This window comes from Cebus imitator, unplaced genomic scaffold, assembly GCF_001604975.1.
Source record: "Cebus imitator isolate Cc_AM_T3 unplaced genomic scaffold, Cebus_imitator-1.0 Scaffold4, whole genome shotgun sequence".
Taxonomy (NCBI): Eukaryota; Metazoa; Chordata; class Mammalia; order Primates; family Cebidae; genus Cebus; species Cebus imitator.
The window spans coordinates 3,471,705-3,484,778 of NW_016107319.1; positions in this window are offsets into that span (position 1 = coordinate 3,471,705).

Consider the following 13,074-nt stretch of genomic DNA (forward strand, 5'->3'; position numbering starts at 1 on the left):
TTGCTAGGGGAAGTAAAACATAGTGCAATGATACACCATTATGTGATATGGAAGCTCTCTACTGAAATTAAATCTCACCATTACCAGGGTGAATATCCAAATCTGTAGTGTTAGCGTTTTTACTTCGTGCATGGCAGTGGCTGAGACTTGATGTGATACTTCACTCCATGGGTGTTTTGCTATCCCTTATTCTAGTCTGGGACTTTGCAAATGAGGTGAGTGTGTGCAGCCAAATATTCAAAGAAGTACAGAATGCAGAACTGGAGGAAACCTAAGAGATTATCCTCTTTGTATATTTTCTTTTTAAATGTCAGGAGAACAATGCTCTGAGAAGCAAAAATGTATTGCCTATAGTCAGAGAGCTGTTTAGTGAACGTTAATAACCCAGGTATTCTGACTCCAAGTCTCATGATCTTTCTGAGACCATAGAGTCTTCTGCCTCTCTGATCCATCACGGGTAAATAGCTGCAATATGGAGGTTGCTCCAATTTATTTATTATGTTTGGTTGCTATTGAAGTTGGGCAAACCATACCTTGTTCTGTGTAAGAGCAAATTGGCTGGCTGTCTATGTCTGAAGGGAGATGTATTAATCTATTTTCATGTTGCTGATAAAGACATATCCAAGACTGGACAATTTAAACAAAGAAAGAGATTTAATGGACTTACGGTTCTATGCAGCTGGGGAGGCCTCACAATCATAGTGGAAGGTGAAAGTCAAGTCTCACATGGGGGCAGACAAGAGAAGAGAGCTTGTGCGGGGCAACTCTCCTTTATAAAACCATCAGGTCTCATGAGACTTATTCACTGTCCTGAGAACAGCATGGGAAAGACCCAGCCCCATGATTCAATTACCTCCCCCTGGGTCCCTCTCATGACAAGTGGGAATTGTGGGAGCTACAATTCAAGATGAGATTTGGATGGGGACACACCCAAACCATATTAGGAGGTGAGATGTTTAAACACTGTAGAAAGATTTCCCCCAACTACGATAATAGGCTCTGCCTTCATTGCCATCACTATTCAATGCCAGACATGAAAGCTGTGGAGGATTTGCTAAAGTTGACATTCTAAGACATTGTCATAATAGCACTGTAAAACATGGTGACACATGAATTCCTTGTACTTGCAGAGCAAAACTTCCAAGAAAATCAAGGTTTTCAAGAGCCTGCCCCTTTAGAAGCTCAGGCATGTCATAATAGACTTTGTAGATCAATAGTTAGTACTCAAGGTAAACTTGTAAACTGATAGTAGTGTCCCTTAATTTATGTTAGGGATTCATGATAACATAGTGATTTAGCCTATAGACTTTGGAGTATGATACCTGGGGTTTGAATTCTGGCATGACACATACTTGCTCTTGGGCAAGTCCTTTAACCTTTCTAAGCCTCAGTTTATATGTGTTCATATATATACAGATATAGATATGATTTTAGTCATCATGTGGAATTTTGTAGATCAAGGAAGATCACTGATGTACAAAAGTCCAGTGCCTCATTTTTAACAGCACTTGAGAAATGTTGGCTCCTATCAGTAATAAGAGCTATCTGTTAGTGAACAGAAGTCACATTCAGGCAGGGTAGTAGGTAATTCATAACATTTTTTCATGTACTTTCACAGCAACCCTGAGTTGAGGGTTATCTCCTGTACATTACAGATGGAAACATAGTAGGACAGAAAAGTGAACCAGCCTGAAGCTTATCAAGCTTCTATGTGGTGCCAGGTTTTGAATCCAAGTCTCTCTAGTGCCAAAACCTGTGCTCATGTCACTACATTTCTGGAATTGAAGGGATCTCAGAGACCACCGAATATTATGTTATCACAGAGGAGTGGATTAACATGTATCACATCAAAAATAAGAATTGCATCATCAGATAATTTTGAGAAAGAGGACTCACTCTTTGTGAGGACTGAGGATCTGCCAGTAACATTGACATATTTTAGTCTCCATGAGGTTTCAGGATAAATCAACCTGAGTTTAACTATGTTAAACTCAAGATTTCCATAGAGGGTCTCATAGGACTGGCAATCTTTGGAACATGCTTTGTGATGCACTGATTGAGGCTAGAAAACTCACATTGTAGATGAGGAGAAAATGCCAGGAGGCACGAGATGAGTCGTGATCAAACTATAGGGCTCCGGATTAACAATCCATCCACTGGAGTACTCTGCCATCTTTCCCTGCCATGATGTCAGTCTTACAATCTACTGGCAAGAGGGTTTGTGCACCTTGTATTTTCCTATCAGGACTTCCTCTTCATTAAGAGGATTTCCCTTCCTCTTACACCCTGTTCTCTCCCGTTTTATGACAGCCCCATGTGTTGATGAATCCTTCATCAGGGTGACAGCATTCTGATGATACACTCCCATAAAACATTATCAAAGTGCCTGGTCCTGATGGCCCTGTAATGTATGAGACGGGCATTTGTCAAAACTCTGCGGTTCCAACAGAACCATCCATCACAATAGCATCCTCTTCACAGGGCACTACATGGAGACTCCTTCCTAGGGAAATGAGAAGCTGTGGAGAACTGAGCAGCCAGGTGAATGTAATACTACAGAGGCACCCAGGGAGGTAGGAAGAATGCATACATTAATCCTGAAGGAAAAAAGAGTGTTTGATGGGCTACTCTTGCTGAGCCTAGTGTTCACTCAAATACATCAAACTAGGCACTGTTCTAGGTGTTGGGGATTCAAATAATAACCCTGATAACAGTTAGTATGACTTTAGCTCTTCCTGTGCATCAAACACTTTGGTGCATTCTGCAGCGATGTTATTGCATTGGGTACTCCCTATAATCCCACTTATAGAATGACTCCATTTATAGGAGAGAAAACTGTGGCCCAGCGACATTAAACAGCTCGACGTGGAACATCAGCATTGAAACTTTAAATATTGACTTCAGTCTAGTCCCTTAACCACTAAGCTTGTATTGCCTCACAGAGGCCACAGGTCCTCACCTAAGTGCTCAGTGCTAGGTGTGCTATATATACATTTCCTAATGCTGACAGCAACCTGCAGAGCAGGTTTTATTAATGACGTTTTACAGATGCTAAAACTCAGAGAGGTCACATTGCTAGGAAATGGCAGAACCAGGGAGTAATGTCAGGTTAGTCGAATTCCAAATCCACTCAACTTATATCCCAAGGCAGAAGAGGTGGATGGGAAAGAGTAAGAGATTCAGACAAAAGCTTGGGCTCACACCCAATTCCACCACTTACCACCTGTGTGACAGGGAAAAGCATGATTGTCTGAGCCTTGCTTGGTAAAATGAGGATAAACACTGGGATCTACCTTCTGGATTTGTTGAGGACTGACTGAGCCAATGCATATATATTTTTTAAAAGATTAACACCAGCCCTGATGTTCAGAAGTGTTTAGGCAGTAATGATAATTTTATTAGAAGACAGAAGTATATCAGGGATTATTAGAAATAGATGATAAAATACAACTAACACGTAGATCTGAGATTCTAAATATTATTCTCCAACTAAAGGCATTAAGGCTCTTTGGAGAGATGCTTGAATCTAGGGCTATGAAAGGATAATAGAAGTTGAATCTGAAACATCTTGCAGTGTAAGTAAGCAACAAAGTGCCAGAAATGGAAAAACTAATAAAAAGATGAGGGCAGGTCAAAAGGACCTAAGAGCCAACCTGACAGAACTCACAATGGCTAGGTTGGAGCAGTTTGGGCAATGAAATAGCTCAATGATAATATTGAATTATAACCCAGAGGTAAAATAAATATACACAAGTCTACACTGATAGAAATAAATAAATGAAGTAATAAATGAATGTGGGAGAAGAGACCAATCTTCCTTAGAGAATAATTCAAGCAATTAAAGTAGAAAGAATGAAGAAAACAGAAAATCACCATTGGAATAGCAATAATGATTGCTTCACGCAAGATTCACAGATGAACACTAAAATTAGTGGATAGCTTTGTGGAGAAACAGGAGCGTTGCCCAGCCCTAAAGTATCTTCCCCTCCTCAAATTTATTAATTCTGGTGGTGATAAATAAATGCCCTACAAATTCTCTGATACTCATCCTTCCAGGAGATGGATTTTAATTTCCCTCCCTTTGAACATGGGCTGGATTTAGTGACTTGCTTCTTATGAATAGAGTATGGATAGGGATAAATAGTAACTTTAGAGCAGAGAACTTTGGCAGATACCACTTTAATCAAGTGTTAAATGTTAATATCACCAGTAATAAGTCAGGCTGATGTTATGTACTCCTTGATGCTATGTCATGAGAAGTGCATTTCACCTCTGTAACATTCTTTCCCTCAAATCTATAATGTCTACCCTATTAGAAGAAAATATCAGACAAACCCCATTCAAGAGACCTCCTACGAAATTCCTGATTGCTACTCTTCAAAAGTACCAAGGTCGTCTGAGATAAAAAAAAGAAAAAAAGAAAAAAACTGAGAAACTGTTGTAAGTTGAAGACAAAGGAGGTGTGATAACTAAGTACAATATGGTACAACATGGTATCCTGGCCTGGGTTCTGGAACAAAAAACTTTGGGAAAACTGATAAAAACGAAGCCTGTGGTTTAGCTAATAGTATTGTACCAAGGTTAGTAGCTTAGTTTTGTAAGCAAGATGTTAACATTACAGGGACCTGACCGAAGGGTATATGAGAAATCTTTGTGCAATCTTTATAACACTTCCATAAATCTAACATTATTTAAAAACAGTTTAAAATATAATTAAGACGCTTAAGTTTAAGGATTATGTCTTAAGTAGTTTGTATAAGGTGGCTCAATAGAAAGCTAATGAGGGCTAATCATATTGTTAAGATTTATGATGCATTAATGAATGTGAAATGAGTGGGCAGTGAAATTTGCCCTCAAAAATAAAATGCAGAGGTTAGAGACTTCCCTGTTTTCAGTTACTTGCAGTCTTGAAAGTAGGGTAAGCCAAGAACACAGTGGATGTATGACTCAGTGAACAGTATTGCCTTTTTAATAATATTATGAGGAGACATCCATATGCAAATGAATTGAATAATAATTAGGGAAGGTGCAAGATGTGGCTGGGTAGTCCCATGCTGGGGGAAACTCAAGAAGTTTGGGAGGTATCTGTGTTATAGCAAAGGATGGGGCCCCAAGTGAGTGGATTTGGCTTGGGTCTGAAAACATGCCACTCAGTTTCCGTGGCTCTTGGGCATCCTCTGGTTTTGTTTGAGGTCTGGACCCAGTTAATGACCATAAATCCAGTTTTTATAAACCCTCACTGCCTCACTTGTTCTGAATCTCTAGAACTTGACATTGAAAGGAATATTGGATTGTGAAACAGCAGAGCTCATTGTCCTGAGGCCCCGTGTGAGTTGGCCTGGGGCTACAGCAATGGGTGAGTCTGCTGCCATGTAAGTTCTTGATGTTCCTTGTGATTGCCCAGAAGGGTGAAGTTGGCTTTGTGGGCATAGAAGACAGAGGGTGCCTGGCACATAATACGCACTCAGTAGAAGCTGTGGTAATAACAAAGACATAGAATCAACCTAAATGCCCATCAATGACACACTGGATAAAGAAAATGTGGTACATATACACCATGGAATACTATGCAGCCATAAAAAGGAACATGATCATGTTCTTTGCAGGGTGGGGTGCAATGGCTCGATCTCGGCTCATTGCAACCTCCGCCTCCTGGGTCCAAGCGATTCTCCTGCCTCAGCCTCCCGAGTAGCTGGATTTATAGGCATGCGCCACCAGCTTGGGTAATTTTTGTATTTTTAGTAGAGACGGAGGTTTCACCACGTTGGCCAGGCTGGTCTTGAACTCCTGACCTCAGGTGATCCACCCACCTCAGCCTCCCAAAGTGCTGGGATTACAAGTGTCAGCCGCTGTGCATGGCTGACATTTAGTTTTCAAATTACGTTCATTTCTCTTAACTCAGTGAATCCTCACAATAATCTCGTTTTGCAGATGAGGAAACTGATGCAGAGAGATTGAGTTGCACCTATGTATGGGCCTAAAGAGGCCTTGAACTTGGGGTTTTTCAATGATACAGCCTCTCCCATTCTTCTACAGGGTTTTGGAGGTAGAAAATTCTGGGAAGGACAGAAGTCTTATTGAGATTTTGGGGTGGTAAGAGGATAGGAGTGAAAAATCAGATCTTAGATGTGTTCAGTGTTACCTGCTAGGTGACCTTGGTAAGGCATTTTAAGTCTTGTAACTATATTTCCTCCTTTGTGAAATGGTGACAATCAACATCACTGCATGGGCTTGCTGGAGAGATTAAATGATTTATCATGTGTTTGTGTGGTTTTAAATGCCCAGCCCATAGGAGGCGATCACTCAGTATTAATTTCTCCCCTTTCACTTTTTACTTCTGCCTCCTTGAATTCTAAAAGAGCAAATGCTGGACTAGTTTAATTAAGTAGATCAGTCCCATGTTGTCTTGGAAAGTTACTCCCAGGACTGAGGTCTTGTGCTCGTGGAGCATGCGCATGGCCTCTTGCTATCTAGAGTGAAGACCGGGTTGACATGCCATTGTTCATTTCACTTTTCGCAAAGTCCCCTGAATCTGCCTGCTTTTGCACTGGTCACAGCTGAGAGCCACATACTGCCTTCAGAGGGGCACCAGCCTCCAGGAAAGCCTCAAATGTCATGAGGCCACAGCTGATGAGACACCTCTTACCTGAGCAGGGTGGAATGATTTATATCTGATCTGTCAGAGGTCACCAAGCAGCTCAAAGCTAAACTGAAAGATTAAGAATTGATCCAGATGTAATAACACCCCAGATAAGACATCCAGGCTTCCAATTCATTCAGTGTCCATCAGGCACTATGCAGGCAGCCTCTGTTTGCTGGAAGGTGCTGCAGGGGGGTGCTCTGGAGCTGTCCCTGGGGGTGTACACAGCATCCAGACCTGAATTACACATCCTGGGCTCATTGTATGACAAGATGGTATATTTTGAGGTGGAGGAAGCTCTGAAGGGATTTGCGCTCACTTTATTCATTTATTCAAGTATATACTGAGAATCAGCATGTCTGATCTTGTACCAGACTCACAATCCAGTGTGGGATTCCTAACTTGAAGTCCATGGAATCTTGGAGGGAGGAAGGCCAGTGACTCCCCCACACCTGTGTCTTCCAAAATGAAAGAAAAATGGGGCATCATTCCCAGTTACTGGTCCTGGCACCTGGTTACCTTCATTCTGATCTCAGTTTGGTTTCAATTCCTTAATTTAGAAAATAAAATATTCACCTCATGACTTGAAGAGACATTTCTCCAAAAAACATGTAAACGGCCAAAAAAATATTTAAAAAGATATTCAATGTCATTGATCACTAAGAAAACACAAATCAAAACCACAATGAAATACTATTTCATACCCATTAAGATGGCAACAATAACAATAATAATAAACTCAAAGTAATGAGGGTTGATAGGAATGTGGGAAAATAGGAACCCTCGTATACTGCTGGTAGGAATGCAAAATGGTGCAGCCACTGTGGAAAACTGTTTGATGGTTTCTCAAATTCTTAAACAAGGCCAGACACAGTGGTTCATGGCTGTAATCCCAGCACTTTGGGAGGCTAAGGCAGGTGGATCACTTGAGGTTAGGAGTTTGAGGTGAGCCTGGCTAACATGGTGAAATCCTGTCTCTGCCAAAAATACAAAAACTAGCTAGGTGTGGTGTTGGGCACCTGTCATCCCAGCTACACCGGAGGCTGAGGCAGAAGAATCGCTTGAACCCAGGAGGCAGAGGCTGCAATAAGCCAAGATCATGCCACTGCACTCCAGCCTGGGTGACAGAGCAAGATTCCATCTCAAAACAAACAAACAAACAAACAAACAATAGAATTACCATAGGATTTAGCAATTCTTCTCCTAGGTATATATCCAAGAGAATTTAAAACATAGGTCCACATGGCAACATGTAAACAATGTGTATAGATGCATTACTCATAACAGACAAATAGCAGATTCAACTCCAATGTCCATCAACAGGTGAATAGATTAATAAATCTTGGTATGTTCATAGAATGAAATATTATATAGCTATAAAAGGGAGTGATGTACTGGTAAATGCTAAAGCTTGAATGAACCTTGAAAACGTTATGCTATGTCAAAGAAGCCAGCACAAATGGTCACACATTCTATTATTTCAGGTATGTAAAATAGGCAAACTAGGCTATAGGGTGTTCATCTGGGGTGGTGAAAACACCTTGAAACTAGAGAGAGGTGGTCGGTTGTTGCCCAGCATTGTAAAGGCACTAAATACTCATGAAATGTGCACTTTAAAATGGTTTAACTTCACATTATGTAAACTTGATCTCAATAACAATAGTAATACCCAATCTAAAATACTGTAAAAGTGAACCAATACACCTTGATACATAAACTTTTTTCTTATTATTTATAAAAAAGGATCATATGACAATATTTACTTTTTATGAAGTAGAGTTTCCAAATGTTGTATCAGCTTCTCAAAGACATCGCGGATCCCCCAAATATTCGAACTGAAATACTGTCCTAAAAGTATAGATTGGCGCAGCCATTCTGGAGGGCAGTTAATAGTTGGTCCATTAAAATAAAAATGTGTATGCCCCATTTTTCTTGACAATAGCATTTCTGGATACAAATCTTAAAGAAAATCGTGCCCAGGTCCCCAAAAGTCCATGCCCAGCAAAAGTCACTCTGTGATCGTGGAGGTGGGATTAGAGGCAGTATGGGTGTGGTCAAGGGTGGGGAACGGGTAAATGTGGGAGATCCACATTGTGGAACTCTGTAGAGTGCTAAAACCACCATCAGGTATTCTAAATAACACAGAGCACTCTTAAAAAACAGTGCTGGGTGCAAAAAGGAAAGGAACTGAGTGAAATCTACAGCCCTCTTCATGTATATAATTAAAAATTACGTAAACACACCAGTGATATGCAACGTATAGGACCATGAACAAACGAAAGCAAACACAGTTGAATGATTGCCAAAGGAGAGCGAGGGTCTGATGTTGTGGTTTGTAATGAAAGAAAGAAAAGAAGCAAAAGAGAGCCTTGCCCTAGAACAAGGATGGCACAATGCTATGAACTGAGGAAGGTAAGTAACGCTAACCTCTGCACCTGAAGTTCCACGACATAGGTGACAGCACAAAGCAAAAATCCATGGGCCTAGACAACCAATATAAGAGGCAATTCCAATCCGGTGATGAGTTAACATTCAACTCTGGCAGCTAATGATCTTCAACCTGGGTTCCCTATGAATGACGTAAGACTCTCCAGGAGGTTGAGTTAGATGCTGCCATCTTTAGAAGCTTCCCAGGTGATTCTAATGTGCAGTCACAGTCAGGAGCACTGGGTTACATGTCCTGGGCCAAGGTAAGCACCAGGAGCTTTAGGGAGGCAGAAGGAGGACTGTCATGGGAGAGAAAGAGGTGAGACTGAGAGAAAAAAAGGCCTTTGGACCATTTTCCAGAAGTTCATGGGGGAAATACTGAGCAGGTATTAGCTAGTCAGTGACATGACTAGGTTTGCCCTTTAGATCATTCTAATGTATTGTTTGGGATGGATGGGAGGTGGCTAAGGGAGAAAGAGGATATTTCACTGAGGAAGTTGTTCAAATACTCCAGGTTAGATGCCAAGAGTCTGACAGAGAGGGAGAGTGGGTAGTAAATACAAGTTCAGGGCAAGGAACTACTATTCTCTATTACAGATGGGCCAAGAAGGGCAGATGGGACTAAAGCGATCATCCTCAGGCTTCTTCATAGTTGTGTTAGTTTGTTTTCACATTGCTATAAAGATACTACCTGAGCCTGGTTAATTTATAATTGACTCACAGTCCCACATGACTGGGAAGGCCTCAGAAAACTTACGATCAAGGTGGAAGGTGAAAAGAAGCCAGTACCTTCTTCACAAGGTGGCAGAACAAAGAGCAAGAGAGAGACAGAAGGGGAAACTGCCACTTTTAAACCATCAAGTCTCCTGAGAATTCTCTCACTACTATGAGAACAGCATAAGAGAAACCAATCCCGTGATCCAACAGCCTCCCGCCAGGTCCTGCCCTCGACATGTGGGTATTACGATTTGAGATGACATTTGGGTGGGAGCACAGAGACAAAGCCTATCAGTAGCCTAAAGCAGACTCAATGAAAGCCTTCTGCTCTTAAGTGTGGACCACTAGTTCCAGTCTAAGAGACCCTCTGACCAGATGCACTGTTTATATCTAGGAAGTGACGGGAATGTTCTGGGATCACTGTATTGAGGTACAATAGACCCCTGATAGATTTTGAATAGGCCATGACTCAGCTGGGGTTGCTGTAGCATGCAGATTAAGGGAGTGAAATGCGTAGAGGAATGTACCTTTCTGGTCACAGACAGCTTTTGTATAAAATCCCCCCACGCCGTACCTGCCCAAATCTGGACCAGTATTTGTCTCTAATGACATGCAACTCTATTAATAAGGTTTGAAGAAATAAGCTGGAAAGTGAATACTACCGAGTCACGGGTGGAGGGAGGAAGGTTTTGTGGAATCTGTTTAGAGCGAGGGGATAGTAACAGCTAACATTTTTGAGTTGTTTATAAAGTGTTAGGTACTGTGCCTTGCATGTATTACCCTTTACCACCCTTCTAACGACCCAGTGACATAAAGCAGTAGGTCTTGTCAAACCCAGAGCCACAGTGACTCTCCAGACAAGGCTCTGAAGCATTCACTGTTGGCTCAAAGTTGATGACAGAGCCAGCACTAGAAGTTGGCTCTGTGAGCCATAGATCGACATTATCAGGTATCTTCAGCTGCTTTCATGTGTGAGTGCTTGCAATGCTTGTGTCTTTATTCTAATCCAGGAAGAAAGAGGAGCCTCATCTTTGGGTTCAGCAGAGTCTGCAATGCTTGCCCTGAGCACTTTGAGGAGCTGCTAAGCCAAATCACCAGGCTGGCAAACCTGGGAATGTGCTATTTGGTCTTCTCTGAAATGGAAAGAGAAGAGGCTTCTTGGGGGACCATTTAAGTGCTTCCAGAAAAAAACAAGAACAGCTCCCAGAAGAGCACAGGGGCTCTAGCTGTCACAACGGGGCTGCCCGAAAGACCCCGCATTGCTATGGAAACGGCGCATTTCTTTCTTTATGGAACAGCCACATACAACTCCCAGAATGTGTCATTAAGTAAGTTACTACTGTCCTGAGGCTGCCAAAGATGTACACCCTCATTAGGGGAGCAGTGTGACAGTTTGGGGTTTATAATGAACGGTTTTGCAGGCTCAGAGGCTGAGTTAAGTTTACCCTGTTGGAATCAGTCTCTTGGTTTTTGGGGACTAAAAAGGGGCCCCCTTCCTCAAAACGCCCACAGGACAAAGACCCATCAGTTTCTGCTCTGATGCAAGATGGCCAGGTGATGTCATTAGGGCGCCTGCATAGCTCATTTACATGCAACTGGTGAACAAACCCTGGCATTTCCATAAAGACACTCCTGCTGAAATGAAGCGTTTTATCGCCTGCATTTCACCTGGAGCCCTTAATTGGGTAGCTCTGCTTCCCTCAAAGTTTTGTTTACCTAGTAATATGCAGATGTTAGTTGGTTAGCTTAGAAAGAGAGAGGCATTCCAAGAGAGGAATGGAGGGACCACACAGGTGTGTCTTCCCCTTGACCTGGAATAATGCAGCCTATAATTTTACACTTCACCTTGTATCCTCAAGTCTTACCCACTGTCTTGTAAAACCTATTGTGTTTCCAGTTGATTGACAGTGTCTCTGATAGGCTTTTCAGAAAAATGAGCTTGTTTTGGGAAACAGACAATTAGATTGTGCAGTGAGGGAGGTGAAGGGGAAGGAGGTGAGACACTAACAGGCAGAGAACACCTGGACTATTATCAGTAAGGCCTAGCTAACCGTGACGGATTTGTCATTGAGATAACCATCATTGCTCAACGTTGATGTAAACAAGAACAGGAACACGGCAAAGAAAGTCTCAGACCATGAAGAAATAGCTGCTTTAACAAAAAATACATAGACATACAGATGACAATATAGTCTCCCTTCGGATAGTTCTCACCGAGAAGGGGGCAGGACAGCAGCGTCGTTACAGGCTTCACCTCTGGAGTTGAAATGCCTGGTTCAGTTCTCTGCCCTACTCCATCAGAATATGATCGGTTTATTTAATTTGATTTTTGAGACGATCTTGCTCTCTTGCTCAGGCTGAAGTGCAGTGGCACAATCTCAGCTCACTGTAACCTCTACCTCCTGGGTTCAAGTGCTTCTTGTGCCTCAGCTACCCGAGTAGCTGGGATTATAGGCGTGCACCACCATACTTGGCTAATTTTTGTATTTTTAGTAAGGACGGGGTTTGACCATGTTGCCCAGGCTGGTGACAAATTCCTGGCCTCCAGTGATTCTCCCACTTCGGCCTCTCAAAGTGCTAGGATTACATGTGTGAGCCATCACACCTGGCCCTGTCAGCATTTTTGAGTGCCTTCTGGATGCTAGGCACCAGACTTGCTAGTTTTGTGGCCTTGAAGAAGCTATTTAACCTCCCTGAGCCCCAGGTTTCTAATTTATAAAGTGGGAATGGCAAGTGTACCTTCCCCACTGGGTGATGGAAATGGGTAAACGAACCAACGTATGCAAAGGGCTTATTGCAATGTAAACAATACATGTTTGATATGGTATGTAGTATTGCTGTCCTCAGGTTTGGGAAACAAGTGCTGCAGTGGCATGGTTATTCTTGTAACAGAGAAAGTGGCTCAGCAGTGAAGACAGAACACACTTCTTTTATGATCCCTGATATGGCTGGACCAATCAGAATGTCCAAGGGATTCCTACTAAAAACACAGCAATCCCAAGATGAAATAAAAAGATAACTACAGTAATAAAACTAGTAAAAATAACTTCAACTATTACAGCTTTTGAGATGTGTTTTAACCTCTGGTTCCAGAAGGATCTTTTTACATCTTAGCTTCTAGGTTGCCCCTTAATGCGGCTGAAATTATGATGGTGTGGTGCTGATGATGACAGGAACAGAGACAGCAGTCATGACAACTGCCATTTATCAAATGCTTACGACATACTGTGTTAATTTTGCAGTCTAATGCAGTTTTCATAACACTAACATAGGCACTCTATATGTTTTCA